The sequence below is a fragment of the Macaca nemestrina genome, chromosome X, assembly GCF_043159975.1.
Source record: "Macaca nemestrina isolate mMacNem1 chromosome X, mMacNem.hap1, whole genome shotgun sequence".
NCBI classification, from domain to species: Eukaryota; Metazoa; Chordata; class Mammalia; order Primates; family Cercopithecidae; genus Macaca; species Macaca nemestrina.
The window spans coordinates 123253098-123271563 of record NC_092145.1 but is presented as its reverse complement, the minus strand read 5'-3'; the positions used below and the strand labels follow the sequence as shown (position 1 = coordinate 123271563).

Here is an 18466-nt window from a genome sequence, read left to right as displayed (position 1 = left end):
AGTAGCTGGGACTACAGGCGCCCGCCACCTCTCCGGGCTAGTTTTTTGTATTTTTTAGTAGAGACGGGGTTTCACCGTGTTAGCCAGGATGGTCTCGATCTCCTGACCTCGTGATCCGCCCGTCTCGGCCTCCCAAAGTGCTGGGATTACAGGCTTGAGCCACCGCGCCCGGCCTTATCAGTAGTTTTTTTTTTTTACAAGTGTTTCAGTTTCAAAACCAGTGGCTTAGGCTTTGTTACCTTTATGAAAAGAAAGACTGTAGTAGGGATATTAATGTGCCCCAAAAGATATCCATGTGCCAATACCCAGAACCTGTGAAAATATGTTACATGGCAAAAGGGAATTAAAGTTACGGATATAATTAAGGCTGCTAATCATTTGACCTTCAGATAGGGAGACTGTTTCGGATTATCTTAATGTGCCCAATATAATCAGAAAGGTGCTTACGTGTGGAAGAGGTAGGCAGAAGTGTCAGTGTGTCAGAGTAATATTATTGTTGGCTTTGAAAATGGAATAGAGCCGGGAATGAAGGAATGTGGGAAGTCTCTAGAATGTGGAAAAGGCAAGAAAAAAGATTCTCCCAAAAAGTTTCCGTAAAGGAACTCAACTCTGCTAACACCTTGATTTTAGTCCAGTGTGACTCTTGTCAGACTTCCTCCAGGACCATATGATAAATTTGTGTTGTTTTAAGCCATGAAGTTTGTGGTAATTTTTGTAGAGTAGCCACAGAAAACTAATACATAGACACCGTTAACCAGCTTTGTTAATATTTGAATATTTGGGGAGGTAGGGAGAGGGAGAGAAAGAGGGGTCAAAGATAATTCCAAGGCTGTATTCCTTAAATACAGATGTTCTATGGTGGACTTTTTTTTTTTTTTTTTTTTTGGTCTGTCCAATGCCTGTCTCTTCTGAAAATGGCATCTCCCTCTTACTGTTTGTTTTCATTTAGGAATTTTTCTCTTTATTTTTTTTTTCTTTAACCATGTGGTTATACTTGGGTCCCATTCTTGTGTCACATATGCATTTTATTTTCAGGAGTGGTTATGGTACTCAATCCTACCCAATCAGATGCTTTAACTGTTGCTTTAAAAACTGGAAGTGAGAGAAGAGAAATACTTTCTGTCTGGTAGCAACTTGGTAGGTGTGAGCAACTTGTAAGAGGCTATGGTGCCAAACCAGCAGAACATGACTTTGAGATGTTCTGTTAGAATGACCCTGTCTGGACTGAGAGCCTGAGCTGGAATTTGAAGCATTCCTGTTGCTGGTTCCATTCAATCCTATGGCCAATCATAGAACTACCCTTTCACAACTTGGGTTACACAATAACTTCCTCTTTTTGCCCAATCTACTTCAATCTAGTTCTTATCATTTCAACCAAAATATCCTGAAAAATTTAGACAAAAAAGAAAAAATAATAATCAAGTGAAAAGTTTAAAAACAACAACAACACATATACACATCTATTAAGGATGCAAATCTTTTATTAACCCAGAATTTTTTTTTTTTTAAGAACCTGTATGTGAAATATTTTACTAGTGAAATGAATAGGACAAAGTCCTGCTACAGATCTATTAATCGTGCAAAATTTGTGTCTACATTACCAATATACCTTTTGGCAATAGATTTCTCTACATCCTCCCTAGGCTTATTTGACAAGTGCAAGATAGAAATGAGTTCTAGAAAATCTGATTTGTAAAATATATCAATGGAAGACAAGAAAGATTAAATGGAAGAATTTCGGGATATTCAGATCTTTAAGGGCAATTACCAAATTCTCCCATAAAATGTCCCCATCACAGTTAAAATACTTGCTGGGGGAGACTATGGGCGTGGTCCTGTGGCAATTCATTTATTCTTAATAAGCCAAATGTTTCTTAATTCCATCACAATTAAAGTAAAAAGAAGGGGAAGTTAGTTTGGAATAAATCACTTCAGGCCCACAGCCCAATTCACTTTGCATTCACTCAGGTGTGTGTTTATTTTAATAGCTGATCTGAAGACATGTGAGATGCCGCAGCTGAGCAGACTGTAAACAGAAAAGCATACAACTTAAAACCAAGCACGCATGCAGCATGGAATAATAATCAAGCTAGGCTCCTTATGATGCAAAATGCCGGAAAACCTCCAAGCATTAGGTCAAAGTTTACACAATAGCAAAAGCCTTTTATTCTGTTTCTTAGAGGGGCCTGTAGAATTCTAAGGTTCAAGTTCTAAGATAGCTCCAGCTCTACCTAAAAAACGAGATCAAAGATGGGTTTTCTTCTCAAGATATTTGGGTAAGTTTGTACAAGACTTTTTTTTTTTTTTTTTTTTTTAAGAAAAAGCAGATACTTGTCACCAAGAGTTGTCCGGAAACAGTGGCAAGGGAATTATTTCTCAAGGAAAGGGCAATTCTCTGAGCTTTAACAGTGGGCAATGGTCGAATAGTCACCAACCACGATCTGGGCTCACACATAGCAAAGAGGTATATTAACTAGGATGCCCTACACAGGCGGTCTGTGGACGAGAAATCCTTATGTCCCTCACTTCACCAGGGCTGAAGAGTACGCGATGAGGAGAAACGACTAGGAAAAGGAATAATGTGTGGTGAGGTATGTATGCGAAAGAGAAAAAGGCTGGCAGGGACCCGCGGTAGCCAGAAGGAGAGACGTGGCGGCCCGAGAGCTGACTACTTGGGCCCGCGCCGAGCCAGGCTTTCTCCATAGTGCGTGTGGGAGTGCACAGACGGGTCTCGACGGCTTTTCTGTATGTGTTATAAATAAACCCCAAGAGTGGAAAGCTCCAGCAGGATGCCCTGAGCGCTGGTTCTTCCCAGCAGAAGCGGTGGAGGATCCGCCCCTCGTTTCCCACCCTCCGCCCCAGCTCGTTCCCGCCCCTTCTCTCCTAACCCCGCCCCAGCCCAGCCCCCGCCTCTTTCCACCTCCCTTCCAGTCCGCTCCCGGTTCCTGGCTCCGGCTAGGCTCAGCAGAAATAGGAGCGCGCAGGCGCGACGTGCGGATCGCAGAACGCCGAGTAGCGGAGCCGGACCCGCTGTGAGTGTGGTGGCCGCGCTGGGTTCCTAGCTGGGGAAACGTGATCGGGGCGAGGCGCCCCAGGAAGGATTGGGGTGTGTGTGGGTGACTTCTGTTCTGCGAGGAGAAACCCGTCAGATGTGCGGTAGCGTTGGTAGCGACGCTGCCTGTGGGCGTCCGGCCAGGGCCGCGTGGGGAGCGGAGTGCATGGTAGCGGGAGTGGGTGAGGGTGGGTATGACGAGAAAAAAATTGAAGGAATAGGGTTCAGAGGCTGGAAGTCCGCACACAGGCTGGGCAGGACCGCGAGGCTTGCCAACGGTGCTGGAGGGTGTCCCAGCTTCAAGTTCAGTTCCCTGCTTGGTGCCTCTGAGGGACGTCCCAGGCTCATCCCCTCCTCCAGCGCTGCTTTCTCTGGTGCCGAGTTGCTAGAAACATTCCCCGTCGGAGGGGAAAGGATTTGGAGGCGGTGGGCTGTCGGCCCGGGCTAGTCCCAAGGAGGGCGTGGCGTTCGTGTGACTTTCCTTTACCCACCCTCGGGAATGTGTCCCTCTTCTGGTCCATTGTGCCCGTGGACATTTTAACAAAGGCTATGACTGTTTTGTAGGCAGTGGCGGGTGACAGTGGGAGGGGGTGCGTGTGAGGTCGGTGGCGGTGCGGCCCTGGGGGACGGGAGAGCGGGGGGAGGGGGAGGCGGCGTGGGGGGAAGTGGAAGGAAGAGAAGAGTCTTCCTGCTTCAGCTTTTTCCTTCTTCCTGGTCCGCTGAATTTGATCACTGGTAGGAACAGCCCCAAGAGGGATACGACTGGAAGTTAGTGTGTGCGCGTTTGGACTCTGGCTCCAGCCACTGGTTTTTGTGATTGTGCTGTGCATGTATTTTCTACGAGTCCCTTTAGGAGAAAAGCGAAGCTAATGGGATTTGAGAGGAAATAATTGAATGAAAGGATGAAGAGGTGGAGTAACAAAACTTAGAGCTTAATTATTTGTCTGTTGATGGTCATACTATAAAGCCAGACTTTGAAGGATGCGAAGGTGTCCAAGTCAGGGTAAGTGAAAAGTTGGTTAGGCTACTGTTGATTGTTTCAATCAAGAGTGGATTATTGGGCATGTGTGTGGATGTGCTGTCAAGATCTTGGGCCGACTCACTTTAGAACCTTTGAAAATAATATTAAGGATACAAAACACTAGGGCAAATATTGTAATATTGGATAAAGCTCCATATGCTTTCATTTTCAAACTTAGGGACTTCCATGAAAGATAGTATATGTGTTCCCAAGCATAGATGTTGATATTTTTCCTCATTTGTTTTAAGTTAATACAACAAAATAAACTGAACTTCCTCCTCCTCCACCCCTTTCCCTTGATTGTAAATCCTGTTTTATAAACGTTTACTTTCTGAAGTATACTTAAAAACACAATTACCCCCCTAACCCCTACCCCTGCACCAACCCCAGGCATGAGGTGAACAGGATTTCTTCTGGTTTTGTTATGTTATTCTTTCTTAAATTTTCCCAAATTTGGGGCAGGTGGGGGACGGGGAGTGTTAGGGATGCCTTTTCTCTTTTCTAGTGCCTGATGAACTCCTATTCATCCTTCTAGACTTAGCCTAATTCACTTCTCGAAAAATTTTGCCATCTACTCCAGAGTGAATTAATCACACCTTTTTCTGTTAAATTTATATCACTTGCCTTTTTTCTCCATTACTACTAGACCCTCAGTCTTCTATGTTACACTTATACCTAGAGCTGCCTGGCATGTAGTAAGCACCTAATATACTCACTTACAGATATATATTAATAAATGCTGTTAGAAAGGTAGTAATTCATAGGCTGGGCGCAGTGGCTCACTCCTGTAATCCCAGCACTTTGGGAGGCGGAGGCGGGCAGATCACGAGGCCAGGAGATCGAGACCATCCTGGCTAACACGGTGAAACTGCGTCTCTACTAAGAATACAAAAAAATTAGCCGGGCGTGGTGGTGGACGTCTGTAGTCCCAGCTACTCTGAGGCTGAGGCAGGAGAATGGTGTGAACCCGGGAGGTGGAGCTTGCAGTGAGCCGAGATGGCGCCACTGCACTCCAGCCTGGGCAACAGACTCCGTCTCAGAAAAACAAAGAAAAGAAAAGAAAGATAGTAATTCATATTGCGTGAAGTTCATGGGATAATACAAGAAATTCAGAATTCTGAAATTATATTTAATATTTGAGCAGCATTATTTGGAATATGGATAAGCACTGAGTGTGGAAATATGTTCTCATGTATTAGTCATAGTTTATCCTTCTAAAAAGAGGTGCAAAAACTCTACAGATAAAGGGAAAATAGGGATCAGAAAAAGGTGAAGTTTTTAAAAAGGCCAATTTCTGATACTAAAACTAGTGAAGTTAACTATTTGTAGAAAGACACAAATAGGTTGCTGCTGGAATTTAGGAAGTACTGCAAATGAATCAAGTTGCCAGATGGTATTCTCTGAAGGGTGATATAACTAAAACAAGCTGTGACCTAACCAGTTGTATTATACTCCTTTAAAATCTTAAAGTATTTTCAGCCTTTGGCTAATGGGTCTCTTCATGTTATAGTTCCCTGATAGGCTTGGTCTAACCATTTCTGTCAACCTGCCTTTGACATCTCTCTTAACTCCGCCAGGATCACTGGCCTTCCAGTTACCTCCGGCTCCTAACAGGAATTATCTTCCCCCTGCTCCTCACCTCCAGCCTTCTTCTCCTGAGTGGATTTATGTATTTGAGAAAATACCGTGAGCAGATGGTCACTTACTTTATAAAAGAATGGAATTGGTTCTTTAGTTTAAAAATAAGTCAGGATTGGCTACCTGCTTAGTCTAGCCTTCTGTGCATGCAAAGCAGACAGAGAACTATGACCATTAGTAACCCTTATTTTTCTTCATTTTTCCCTTATTCATCTAAATGCAAAAGCACTTTTTAAAAATTTCACTTTTAAAAATAACATTAGTCATTGTTCCCAACACACTTCAAGTTAGTCCCTGTTTTATTTTTTATTTTTTATTTTTTTTGAGACAGAGTCTCTTTCGCCCAGGCTGGAGTGCAGTGGCGCAATCTCAGCTCACTGCAAGCTCCGCCTCCCGGGTTCACGCCATTCTCCTGCCTCAGCCTCCTGAGTAGCTGGGACTACAGGCGCCCGCCACCACACCCGGCTAATTTTTTGTATTTTTGGTAGAGACAGGGTTTCACCGTGTTAGCTAGCCAGGATGGTCTCGATCTCCTGACCTTGTGATCCGCCCGCCTCGGCCTCCCAAAGTGCTGGGATTACAGGCGTCCCTGTTTTTTTGACTAAAACTTAAAACTCGGGGAGGAAGAGTAGCATCCATAAAACTTTTTTTAAAGTTCTGCATCATCTGTGGACCTACTGAATGAAAAAATATTTGAAACCAACCATTGTGATTATGCCTTCCTTCTTAAAACATTCCTCACTTAGACTTCCTCCTCATATTTCTGATTTTTTCCTCTAATTCTTTGACCAGTTAACCTCAGTCACCTCCACAGTCTTCCTAGGGTTCTGTTCAAAACTCTTTTTTTCACTGTATGTACAATAGTCAAGGGCATGGAAATTGGAGGAATCGAAAATTGGAGGCAAGACAAGAATTTACACTCTTCTTTCTGAGCATTAGTTTCCTCACTTGTGAAAATGATAATTATAATACCTGATAATTAATATCAGGTATATAGTGATGTGATGCATAATTACATTTTGGTCAACTATGGACAACATGCATGATGATGGTTTCCATAAGATTATAATGGAGCTGAAAAACCTGGTGACTTTGTAGCCTTTGTAATATCACAGTGCAGTGCATTACAGTATATAGCACTTGATAATAATATTAAATAACTATGCTAATGGTTTATTTACTATACTCTACTTTTTAATTATTATTTTAGAGTGTACTCCTTCTACTTATATAAAGTTAAATGTAAAACAGCCTCAGATAGGTCCTTCAGAAAGGCAAGAAGAAGACATTGTTATCATAGGGGGTGATGTCTCTACGCGTATTATTGCCCCTGAAAACCTTCCAGTGGAACAAGATGTGAAAGTGGAAGAGTGATATTGATGATCCTGACCCTGTGTAGGTCTAGGCTAATGTGTATGTTTGTGTCTTAGTTTTTAATAAAAATGTTTAAAAGGTTAAAAAAATTAAATAGATAAAAACTTATAGAATGAGGATATAAAGAAAGAAAATGTGCCGGGCGCGGTGGCTCAAGCCTGTAATCCCAGCACTTTGGGAGGCCGAGACGGGTGGATCACGAGGTCAGGAGATCGAGACCATCCTGGCTAACACGGTGAAACCCCGTCTCTACTAAGAAATACAAAAAATAGCCGGGCGAGGTGGCAGCGCCTGTAGTCCCAGCTACTCGGGAGGCTGAGGCCGGAGAATGGCGTGAACCCGGGAGGCGGAGCTTGCAGTGAGCTGAGATCCGGCCACTGCACTCCAGCCTGGGCTACAGAGCGAGACTCCGTCTCAAAAAAAAAAAAAAAAAAAAAAAAAAGAAAGAAAATGTTTTTGTACAACTGTCCAGTGTGTGTTTTAAGTTCAGTATTATTACAAAAGAGTCAAAAAGTTTACAACATTAAAAATTTTATGTAGTAAAAAAGTTATAGTAAGTTAAAGTTAATTTATTATTGAGGAAAGAATTACATTTTTTATATGTTTGGTGTAGCCTATGTGGAGAGTGTTTATAAAGACTACAGTAGTGTACAGTAAACGTCCTAGGCCTTCACATCCACTTACCACTCACGCACTGACTTACCCAGAGCAGCTTTCGGTCCTGCAGGCTCTATTCATGGTAAGTGCCCTATACAGGTGTACCATTTTTTATCTTTTATACCTATTTTTACTATATATTTTCTGTGTTTAGATACACAGACATCATTGTGTTATAATTGCCTATTCAGTACAGTAACATGCTGTACAGGATTGTAGCCTAGGAATAATGGGGTATACCATATTGTCTAGGTATATAGTAAGCTATACCATGCAGATATGTGTAAGTACACTCTGTGATGTTGATACAACGACGAAATCACCTAAAGAGGCATTTTTCAGACCATATCCCAGTTGTTAAGTGATGCATGACTGCTAACAGCGTATAATGTGTAGCACATAGAAGTACTCTTAAAATGTTAGCTGTTGTTATTTATGTCTGCTTGTCTGCTGTTTCTTGTGAGCTCCCATTATTTCAGTAGCAATTAACTTCAGAATGTGGATGTATTGATATTTCCCACCCTGTTTGAGCTCCAGTTCTGTATTTGTAGATAACTCCCATGTATTTCCAACAGGTTGCTTAGCACAGTGGTTCTCAAACTTCAGCATGTACAATAATCACAAGATGCATAGATTTCTGGACCCCGTACCCAAAGTTTGTGATGTCTAGGATAGAATCTAAGAATTTCCATTTCTGATAAGTTCATAAATGATGGTGATTCTACTGTCCCTGGGAAAACATTGAGTGGCATTTATCTATATGGCATTCAGACAAGTTGGTGGAGAGGAAGGGAGAGGAGACCAAAAGAGCAAAAATTTATAAAAATTAAGAACAGAGTGCACTTGAAGCTGGTAGTGCTTTTTGTTTGTTAGTTTGTTTAAATTGAGATGGAGTCTCGCTCTGTTGCCCAGGCTAGAGTGCAGTGGCGCGATCTTGGCTCACTGCAAACTCCGCCTCCCGGGTTCACGCCATTCTCCTGCCTCAGCCTTCCGAGTAGCTGGGACTACAGGTGCCCACCACCATGCCCAGCTAATTTTTTTTGTATTTTTAGTAGAGACGGGGTTTCACCATGTTAGCCATGTGGTCTCGATCTCCTGACCTCGTGATCCGCCTGCCTCGGCCTCCCAAAGTGCTGGGATTACAGGTGTGAGCTACCACGCCCGGCCGGTAGTGCTTTTAAGACTGGAGTTTAGAGTGTCCTCTAAAATGTGGAGAGGATAGGACTGACGGAAGATGCTTGGATTTCATGACCACAAGGTTTTCTTTTGTTTTTGGTGTGTTTCGGGTGCAGATTGTTGGTTTAATTATACTTCTCAGTTAGTATTATATAATTATTATTATGACCAGGAGAACATATCACAGGTATTTGTTTGTTTGTTTGTTTGTTTGTTTGTTTGTTTTTGAGACGGAGTCTCGCTGTGTCTCCCAGGCTGGAGTGCAGTGGCGTGATCTCGGCTCACTGCAAGCTCCGCCTCCCGGGTTCACGCCATTCTCCCGCCTCAGCCTCCCAAGTAGCTGAGACTACAGGCGCCCGCCACCACGCCCGGCTATTTTTTTGTATTTTTAGTAGAGACGGGGTTTCACCATGTTAGCCAGGATAGTCTCGATCTCCTGACCTCATGATCCACCCGCCTCGGCCTCCCAAAGTGCTGGGATTACAGGCTTGAGCCACCGCGCCCGGCCTACTTCCTCTTTTCCTAATTGAATACCCTTTATTTCTTTCTCCTGCCTGATTGCCCTGGCCAGAACTCCCAACACTATGTTGAATAGGAGTGGTGAGAGAGGGCATCCCTGTCTTGTGCCACTTTTCAAAGGGAATGCTTCCAGTTTTTGCCCATTCAGTATGATATTGGCTGTGGCTTTGTCATAAATAGCTCTTATTATTTTGAGATACGTTCCATCAATACCGAATTTATTGAGAGTTTTTAGCATGAAGGGCTGTTGAATTTTTTCAAAGACCTTTGCTGCATCTATTGAGATAATCATGTGGTTTTTGTCTTTGGTTCTGTTTATATGCCGAATTATGTTTATTGATTTGCATATGTTGAACCAGCCTTGCATCCCAGGGATGAAGCCCATTTGATCATGGTGGATAAGCTTTTTGATGTGCTGCTGGATTTGTTTGCCAGTATTTTATTGAGGATTTTTGCATCGATGTTCATCAGGGATATTGGTCTAAAATTCTCTTTTTTTTGTTGTGTCTCTGTCAGGCTTTGGTATCAGGATGATGTTAGCCTCATAAAATGAGTTAGGGGGGATTCCCTCTTTTTCTATTGATTGGAATAGTTTCAGAAGGAATGGTGCCAGCTCCTCCTTGTACCTCTGGTAGAATTCAGCTGTGAATCCATCTGGTCCTGGACTTTTTTTGGTTGGTAGACTATTAATTATTGCCTCAATTTCAGAGCCTGTTATTGGTTTATTCAGGGATTCAACTTCTTCCTGGTTTAATCTTGGGAGAGTGTATGTGTCCAGGAATTTATCCATTTCTTCTAGGTTTTCTAGTTTATTTGTGTAGAGGCGTTTATAGTGTTCTCTTATGGTACTTTGTATTTCTTTGTTGTCAGTGGTGATATCCCCTTTATCATTTTTTATTGCATCTATTTGATTCTTCTCTCTTTTCTTATTAGTCTTGCTAGTGGTCTATCAATTTTGTTGATCTTTTCAAAAAACCAGCTCCTGGATTCATTGATTTTTTTTTTTTTTTTTTAAGGGTTTTTCGTGTCTCTATCTCCTTCAGTTCTGCTCTGATCTTAGTTATTTCTTGCCTTCTGCTAGCTTTTGAATGTGTTTGCTCTAGTTATTTTAATTGTGATGTTAGGGTGTTAATTTTAGATCTTTCCTGCTTTCTCTTGTGGGCATTTAGTACTATAAATTTCCCTCTACACACTGCTTTAAATGTGTCCCAGAGATTCTAGTATGTTGTATCTTTGTTCTCATCGGTTTCAAGGAACATCTTTATTTCTGCCTTCATTTCATTATGTACCCAGTAGTCATTCAGGAGCACGTTTTTCAGTTTCCATGTAGTTGAGCGGTTTTGAGTGAGTTTCTTAATCCTGAGTTCTAATTTGATTGTGCTGTGGTCTGAGAGACAGTTTGTTGTGATTTCTATTCTTTTACATTTGCTGAGGATTGCTTTACTTCCAACTATGTGTTCAATTTTGGAAAGTGAGATGTGGTGCTGAGAAGAATGTATATTCTGTTGATTTGGGGTGGAGAGTTTTGTAGATGTCTATTAGGTCCGCTTGGGGCAGACCTGAGTTCAATTCCTGGATATCCTTGTTAACTTTCTGTCTAGTGTTGACAGTGGGGTGTTAAAGTCTCTCATTATTACTGTGTGGGAGTCTAAGTCTGTTTGTAAGTCTCTAAGCACTTGCTTTATGAATCTGGGTGCTCCTGTACTGGGTGCATATATATTTAGGATAGTTAGCTCTTCTTGTTGAATTGATCCCTTTACCATTATGTAATGGCCTTCTTTGTCTCTTTTGATCTTTGTAGACTTAAAGTCTGTTTTATCAGAAACTAGGATTGTAACCCCTGCCTTTTTTTTGTTTTCCATTTGCTTGGTAGATCTTCCTCCATCCTTTAATTTTGAGCCTGTGTGTGTCTCTGCACGTGAGATGGGTCTTGACTCTATCCAGTTTGCCAGTCTAAAACAATCAATTCTTTGGAATTTTTCTACATAGACAATCATGTCATGTGTGAACAAAAACAGTTTTATTTTTTCCTTCCCAATCTGTATACCTTTTGTTTCCTTTCCTTGTCTTATCACATTAGATGGGATTTCCAGTATGATTATGAAAAGGAGTGGTGAGAGGGGACATCCTTGCCTTTTTTCTGAGCTTAGAGGGAATGTTTCAAGTCTTACACCATGAAGTATGATGTCAACTGTAGTGTTTTTATAGATGCCCTTTTCCATTTGAGTGAGTTCCCATCTATTCCTAGTTTGTTGAGAGTTTTTTTTTTTTTTTTTTTTAATTCATGAATCAGTGTTGGATTTTGTTAAGTGCTTTTTCTGCATATATGGATATTATTGTGTATATTTTCCCTTTAGGCCTGTTGATGTTCTGGAGTACATTAATTGGTTTTTGAATATTGAACCACCCTTGCATACTTGTCATATATCTCACTTGATCATAGTGTGTAGTTTTTTTGTATGTGGTTGGTGGATACAATTGATAATATTTTGCTGAGGATTTTTCAATCTGTGTTTATGGTAGATATTGGTCTGTAGTTTTCTTTTCTACTAAGTCTTTGGTTTTGGTTTTAGGGTAATTCTGACCTCATGGTATTGCCTTGGCTTCTAACTTCTGGAGAGATTGTAGAGAACTGGTATAGTTTGTTCCTTAAATGTTTGGTAGAATTCAGTGGTAAACCCATCTGGGTGTGGTGCTTTTTGTTTTGTAGGTTATTATTGTTTCAATTTCTTTAATAAATATAGTCCTTTTCACATTGTCTATTTCTTTCGTGAGTTTTGTCACATTGTCTCTTTCAAGGAATTGGTCCATTTCAAGGAATTGGTCCATTTCATCTAGCTTATCAAATTTGTGGGGATAAAATTGTTAATTATATTCCTTTATTAGCCTTTTAATGTCCATGGGATCTGTAGTGATGTCCTTTCTTTTATTTCTGATAATAATTTGTGTCCCCGCTCTTTTTTTCTTAATTACCCTGGCAAGAAGTTTATTGAATTCATTCATCTTTTCAAAAAACCAGCCTTTGGTTTCATTTATTTTTCCCTATTGATTTTCTGTTTTCAGTTTCACTGATTTCTGCTTTAATTGTATTATTTCTTTTCTCCTATTTACTTCAGGTTTAATTTGCTCTTCTTTTTCTAATTTCCTAGGATGGAAACTTAGATGATTGATTTCAGATCTTTCTTTTTTTCTAATGTGTGCATTCAAGCTATAAATTTCCCTCTAAGCACTACTTTTGCTGCATCCCACAAATTGTGACAAGTTGTATTTTAATTTTCACTTAGTTCAACATATGTTTTTAATTCCTCTTGGGATTTCTTCTTCAATAATCCATGTGTTATTTAAAGGTATGTAGTTTAATCTCTACATATGTGGAGGAATTCCAGCTATCCTTCTGTTAATTGTTTTCTAGTTTAATTACACTATAGTCTGAGAGCTGACATTGCATGATTTCTATTCTTTTAAATTTGCTGAGATATGTCTTATGTCCCAGAATGTGATCTGTCTTGGTGAATATTCCACGTGAGCTTGAGAAAAATGTGCAATGTCTATTGTTGGATGAAGTAGTTTATATATATCAGTAATATCCAGTTAATTGATGGTACTATCGAAGCTGTTGAGTTCAGCCGTTTCCTTACTGCTTGTCTTCAAATAACACTATACCCCTTCATAGGTACAACCTCTTTGTATTGCAACACCTTTCCTACAATGGCAAAGTGATTTGGTTATCCTGAAAACCTGAGGGACCATAGAAATAATGTTATCATTGCAAGTTGCCTTTTGAATCTCCTAAGAAAATAACTGTATGTCAAACCTTAGTTCAGCATTTACTGAACACCTTTGGCATGCAAGGGGTGTGTGTGCTAGCTTTACCTTTTGTAAATTAGCGACATAATTACTTCTCAAGATGTCATTGGGAATAATGAAATGAGAATCAAAGTGCCACAGGGTTGGGGTAATCATAGCTCTTAAAAATGGTCAAAGCCAGGCACGGTGGCTCACGCCTGTAATCCCAGCACTTTGGGAGGCCAAGGTAGGCAGATCACGAGGTCAGGAGATCGAGACCATCCTGGCTAACACAGTGAAACCCTGTCTCTACTAAAAATACAAAAAATTAGCTGGGCGTGGTGGTGGATGACTGTAGTCCCAGCTACTGAGGAGGCTGAGGCAGGAGAATGGCGTGAACCCGTGAGACAGAGCTTGCAGTGAGCCGAGATTGCGCCACTGCACTCCAGCCTGGGTGACAGAGCGAGACTCTGTCTCAAAAAAAAAAAAAAAAAAAAAGCTCAATAATTGCTTTGCTTTCTCCATTATTGTGTGGTAATAATTGGTATAGTTATTTTCTTTTTTTTCTTTTTTCTTTTTTTTTTTGAGACGGAGTCTCGCTCTGTCGCCCAGGCTGGAGTGCAGTGGCGCGATCTCGGCTCACTGCAAGCTCCGCCTCCCGGGTTCACGCCATTCTCCTGCCTCAGCCTCCCGAGTAGCTGGGACTACAGGCGCCGCCACCACGCCCGGCTAATTTTTTTGTATTTTTAGTGGAGACGGGGTTTCATTGTGTTAGCCAGGATGGTCTCCATCTCCTGACCTCGTGATCCGCCTGTCTCGGCCTCCCAAAGTGCTGGGATTACAGGCTTGAGCCACCGCGCCCGGCCCGATGATGAATTTTTGATAGCACTTGTTATCTTCTTGAAAGGCTTGGCAATTAAATGCACTAGAATTGAAATAACAATTTCACAATTTGAACTTTCAGGTACATTTTTTCAGTGCCTCAGAATTCGTAACCTATGATGTCTTTGGGAGAATGTGTTATATTTTAATCTTTGAATTTGAGTAAGTTGTCTGTGGTCTATTTCTTCTCTTCTTTCAAAGCTGTGTCTGAGATGTGTGTTGTTTTCTGGAGTCCTAGCTAACCAAACACCTCCTTTTTCAGTGCCTTGTTATTGAAAGCACTTTATGTTCAGTGAATCTCATCCAATCTGTCTCCAGTGTGCTTGTTCTTTGTGGTTTGGTTTCTAATATTATGCATTCCAATTGTGTAAAAAAAAATCCATATGAGTAACTTGCCACAGTAATCCTTTCTGACATGTTTGCTTCAGGGAAAAAGCAAGAAAAGTCAGAAACATAAGCCTAGTTTTAAAATTTGCTGTCACTGCAAAAAAGTGAATAGAATATATTCCAAGTTTCTTTTTCTGTATTAGTATTACCTATGGGACCAGAATAATTATTTTGGCAAGGATATATTTAATTTCCTATGTAATTTTGTCCTGCTTCAGTATCTTAGTCATTTTTCCTTTGATTTGTCAAAAAAAAATTATAGAAATAAAAAAAGAAATTTAATTATTTAGGTTTATAAACTGTCTAAAAATGCAAATATTTTTGTTGCATTAAATATGACTATAGTATAAAATAAATACATGTGTTCTTTGAATTTTAAAATTCCTTTAACTTATAATGCAAATAGTAGATATTAACATGTACTTTTTTATATATTTCATTCTCTAAACTATGAATGTTAACACGGTTTATATACTTGACCTTTGCAAAGTTTTGAATAGTCCACTTCTACTGCTGTTGTCCTAGCATTATTTCCTTCCTAATATGGTAGTCGTTTTTTTTAACTTTTCTCCCCAGTCATTTCTTGCCTGTCCTTAACCCAAGTCTGCCCATCTACAGATATTGAAAGCTTCCAACCTTCAGGAACCACCCTTCACATTACTCCTAGAAAGCCCCATCTAACCCTACAGATCAAACTGTTCACTTTCAAAGTTTGTTTGTACCTAACCTTTCTTCTATTTTTTTCTGTTTGCATTTCTCATTTGCATTTCAGTTCTTCACCTTTTAACTGAGGCTAGTTCTCTGCCAGAATCTCAGCCCCATTTAACCAGGGGTCAGAGCATCCATATTGTCTTTGTCTACTTGGTTTCTGGTTGGTTCCCACTACCAGGAATCAGGATGCTGAATATCCCTAGAATCCTTGCCATTGGAGTGGGTAGACTCTAGTCTACTTAGACTGGGACTGTCAAGAGGAAAAGGATGTTTGAGTCCTCAGCAGACTGGGAGGGGGCCTGGAGCAAATCCTGTGTTAAAATGGGATTTTGTTTTTTCCTCTGGGACCCAAACCCACTCTTGACAGTTCTGTTCTTCACATGAGAGTATAGTGATTGTTCATTATTCAGAAGATTGCCCAAATTATTTTCTCCTCTCATCTGTTGAGCAATTCCTGGCCATATAGATTATCTTCCTTAGTAATAATACGAATGATAACAATAATAATAACCATTCTGTGGTGCACCAGATATTTTATTTTTATTGTTTTTTTTTTTTTTTTTTTTTTGAGGCGGAGTCTCGCTCTGTCACCCAGGCTGGAGTGCAGTGGCCGCATCTCGGCTCACTGCAAGCTCCGCCTCCCGGGTTTCCGCCATTCTCCTGCCTCAGCCTCCCGAGTAGCTGGGACTATAGGCGCCCGCCACGTCGCCCGGCTAGTTTTTTTTTTTTTTTGTATTTTTAGTGGAGACGGGGTTTCATTGTGTTAGCCAGGATGGTGTATTGTTTTTTTACCCTGTAAGATATATGGCTTTTAGGCCGGGCGCGGTGGCTCAAGCCTGTAATCCCAGCACTTTGGGAGGCCGAGGCGGGCGGATCACAAGGTCAGGAGATCGAGACCATCCTGGCTAACACGGTGAAACCCCGTCTCTACTAAAAAATACAAAAAACTAGCCGGGCGAGGTGGCTGGCGCCTGTAGTCCCAGCTACTTGGGAGGCTGAGGCAGGAGAATAGCGTAAACCCGGGAGGCGGAGCTTGCAGTGAGCTGAGATCCGGCCACTGCACTCCAGTCTGGGCGACAGAGCGAGACTCCGTCTCAAAAGAAAAAAAAAAAGAGTTTAAGTGCCCAAGCTCACTTTGGAGGTATATAGTAGAACTGAAATAATCAAATCAGGTTTCTCTGACATTAAAGCATGGAGCTTTTTTTTAGGAGACCCATTTCATGAAGCATAGTTTTGGGCTGTCTCTTCTCATTCTCAGTTTCACACAGTAAGACTTTGTGTTTATGAAGATAAAATATATATTGAGGATTCACTGTGCATGCATTTCATGCATCTAGCATTACGATCTAACATGGATTAGTGCTTAATGAATATTAACTAAAGGAATGAGTGGAGACTCTGTAAATTTGTTAGAAAGGGTAATCTCCTTGTGCTTAACACAGTGGCAGGCATATGGTAGGTGCTAAAAAATATTTGTTGAATTGATGAGATCAGCTACTCAAATATTGTTGAATTAACGATATTATCCACTATACCTTTTCATTAAAAGAGATGGCAGTGAATTTAAGTAGTTGAGCCATTGATCCAGTTGCCTGGTAAAGGAAAAGATCAGTTTAAATGGATGCTTTTTCCTTTGGATGCCTGAAAGTGTACTTGGTATCATACTTCCAAAAGAAGGCTGTCACTTACTTGCTTCATCTTGACCTTTCACTCATTCACCCCCAAAACTTCTTCCTTGACTTTTGCCTCTTCCCTGGATAATGCCATTAATTCCCACAACTTCAACCTCATTCTTCACACTGAAAATTCTCACATCTGTATCCAGTCAAAATTTTTCCCTGAAGATCCAGAGGCATATACTTGACTGCCTACCTTAAAGTAAACTGTCCAAAAACAGAACTTCTCCCCCTGCCTAACACCCCACCTATATGTCTGCTTTTTCTCCTTTTTTTTCTCATTTTGTTAAATAGGAAGGAGGCCCTGTATTCAGGATAAAGACTTCTGGATCCTGGGTATAAACAGGAATGTGACCACATGGGGTTCCCTTCGCCACTCCTTTGGAGCAATCACAGTCCTGGTGCTAGAGTTAAGGCCCCTATATTAAGGAGCTAATGGTAGTCTATATCACCCCCTCCAAAAAAGTTTCTGCTTTTTATTGCTTTTCTGTTAACCATCTACTCCTCCTTGCTGATACAAGCAGGGATGGTAAGAAACTGAGCCCTCTTTCTCATTACCTCCTTTTCTCAAGCATATGTGAGAGAATGCAATCTGATTATCATTTATAGGCTCTCATCCCAAACTTATTTTAAATGCAAATCTTGAGATTAAAACCATTTTGTCTTTTATCTAACATTGGATTGACTGCAATAATCATGTGATTTTGTAGATCACTTTGAGAATTTATACTGCACTGTAGGTTTAGATATCCCGATGTCTATCTGTAGCCCATAATTAGTGAAGACAATAATATTCTCTTGAATTTTTATTGTGGTTTCATGTCCACAGAACTCTCTCAGGGCTTGTGTGGATTTTTTCCCATTCTCCATTTCTTTCTTAGCTGGATAATAGGCCACAAATTGTTTTATGAATTCCTTTTCCTGTTACTTCCATCTTCACAAAGGTAGAGTTGACTCTCACCTCCCTCTCTGGGCCTATCCATGGTTTAATCCTTCTTGTGCTGTAGTTACTGGACTTCAACTGATGGTATTAATGTTTTTTCTTGTTACATTGCTGCAATGGCATGTGGTTTTTGCTTCTCTTTTTTTCCATCATCACACACTTGGCAGGACCAGTTTGTCTAAAACAGTATGTGAATTGTCTCCAAACAGCCTTATTTAAGTCAGATGTTGTCTCTGTAAAACATTGGCAAAGAAATCTTAAGCATTCCCTTCCTACATATAGTCATATTAAATAGAACTTTATGAGGCATTGCATTCTTTTTATTCCAAAAATGTTTAATATAGCCCCATATGTAGTATTGATGGAAACTATGAATTCTATTAAGATGGCCAAAAGTTAATGAACTTCTGCCATGGACCCTGGTGGACTGAGCAAAGGAGGATGAATGCAGGAATAAAGACAAAGACAAAAGAGTATGTTTGGAAGAAGGGTCGGGGGCTCCTTGCTTCTAGTGAACAAGAGCCTTGAGCTTCTAGAGCCCTTCACATTTATTGAGTAAAAGAAATAGGGAGAAGGGGGTGGTTGTCGGTCAGCTGCTTGATGTAGTGCAGGCCTGCATGACTGCTTTCTCTAGATATTCCAGT

The 18466-nt window shown here is 40.8% G+C and overlaps 1 protein-coding gene across 2 annotated transcripts in view; it reads left to right on the top strand.

Moving 5' to 3' along the window:
- Positions 1 to 2925: 2925 nt before the first annotated feature.
- LOC105499031 (proline rich and Gla domain 1) overlaps positions 2926 to 18466 on the top strand; it is an 88205-nt gene continuing 72664 nt past the window's right edge. Inside the window, exon 1 of one of the 2 annotated variants that reach the window (XM_011771432.2) lies at positions 2926 to 3032. The gene's annotated coding sequence lies outside the window, so the exon portion shown is untranslated. The other variant, XM_011771433.3, reaches the window with a different exon arrangement.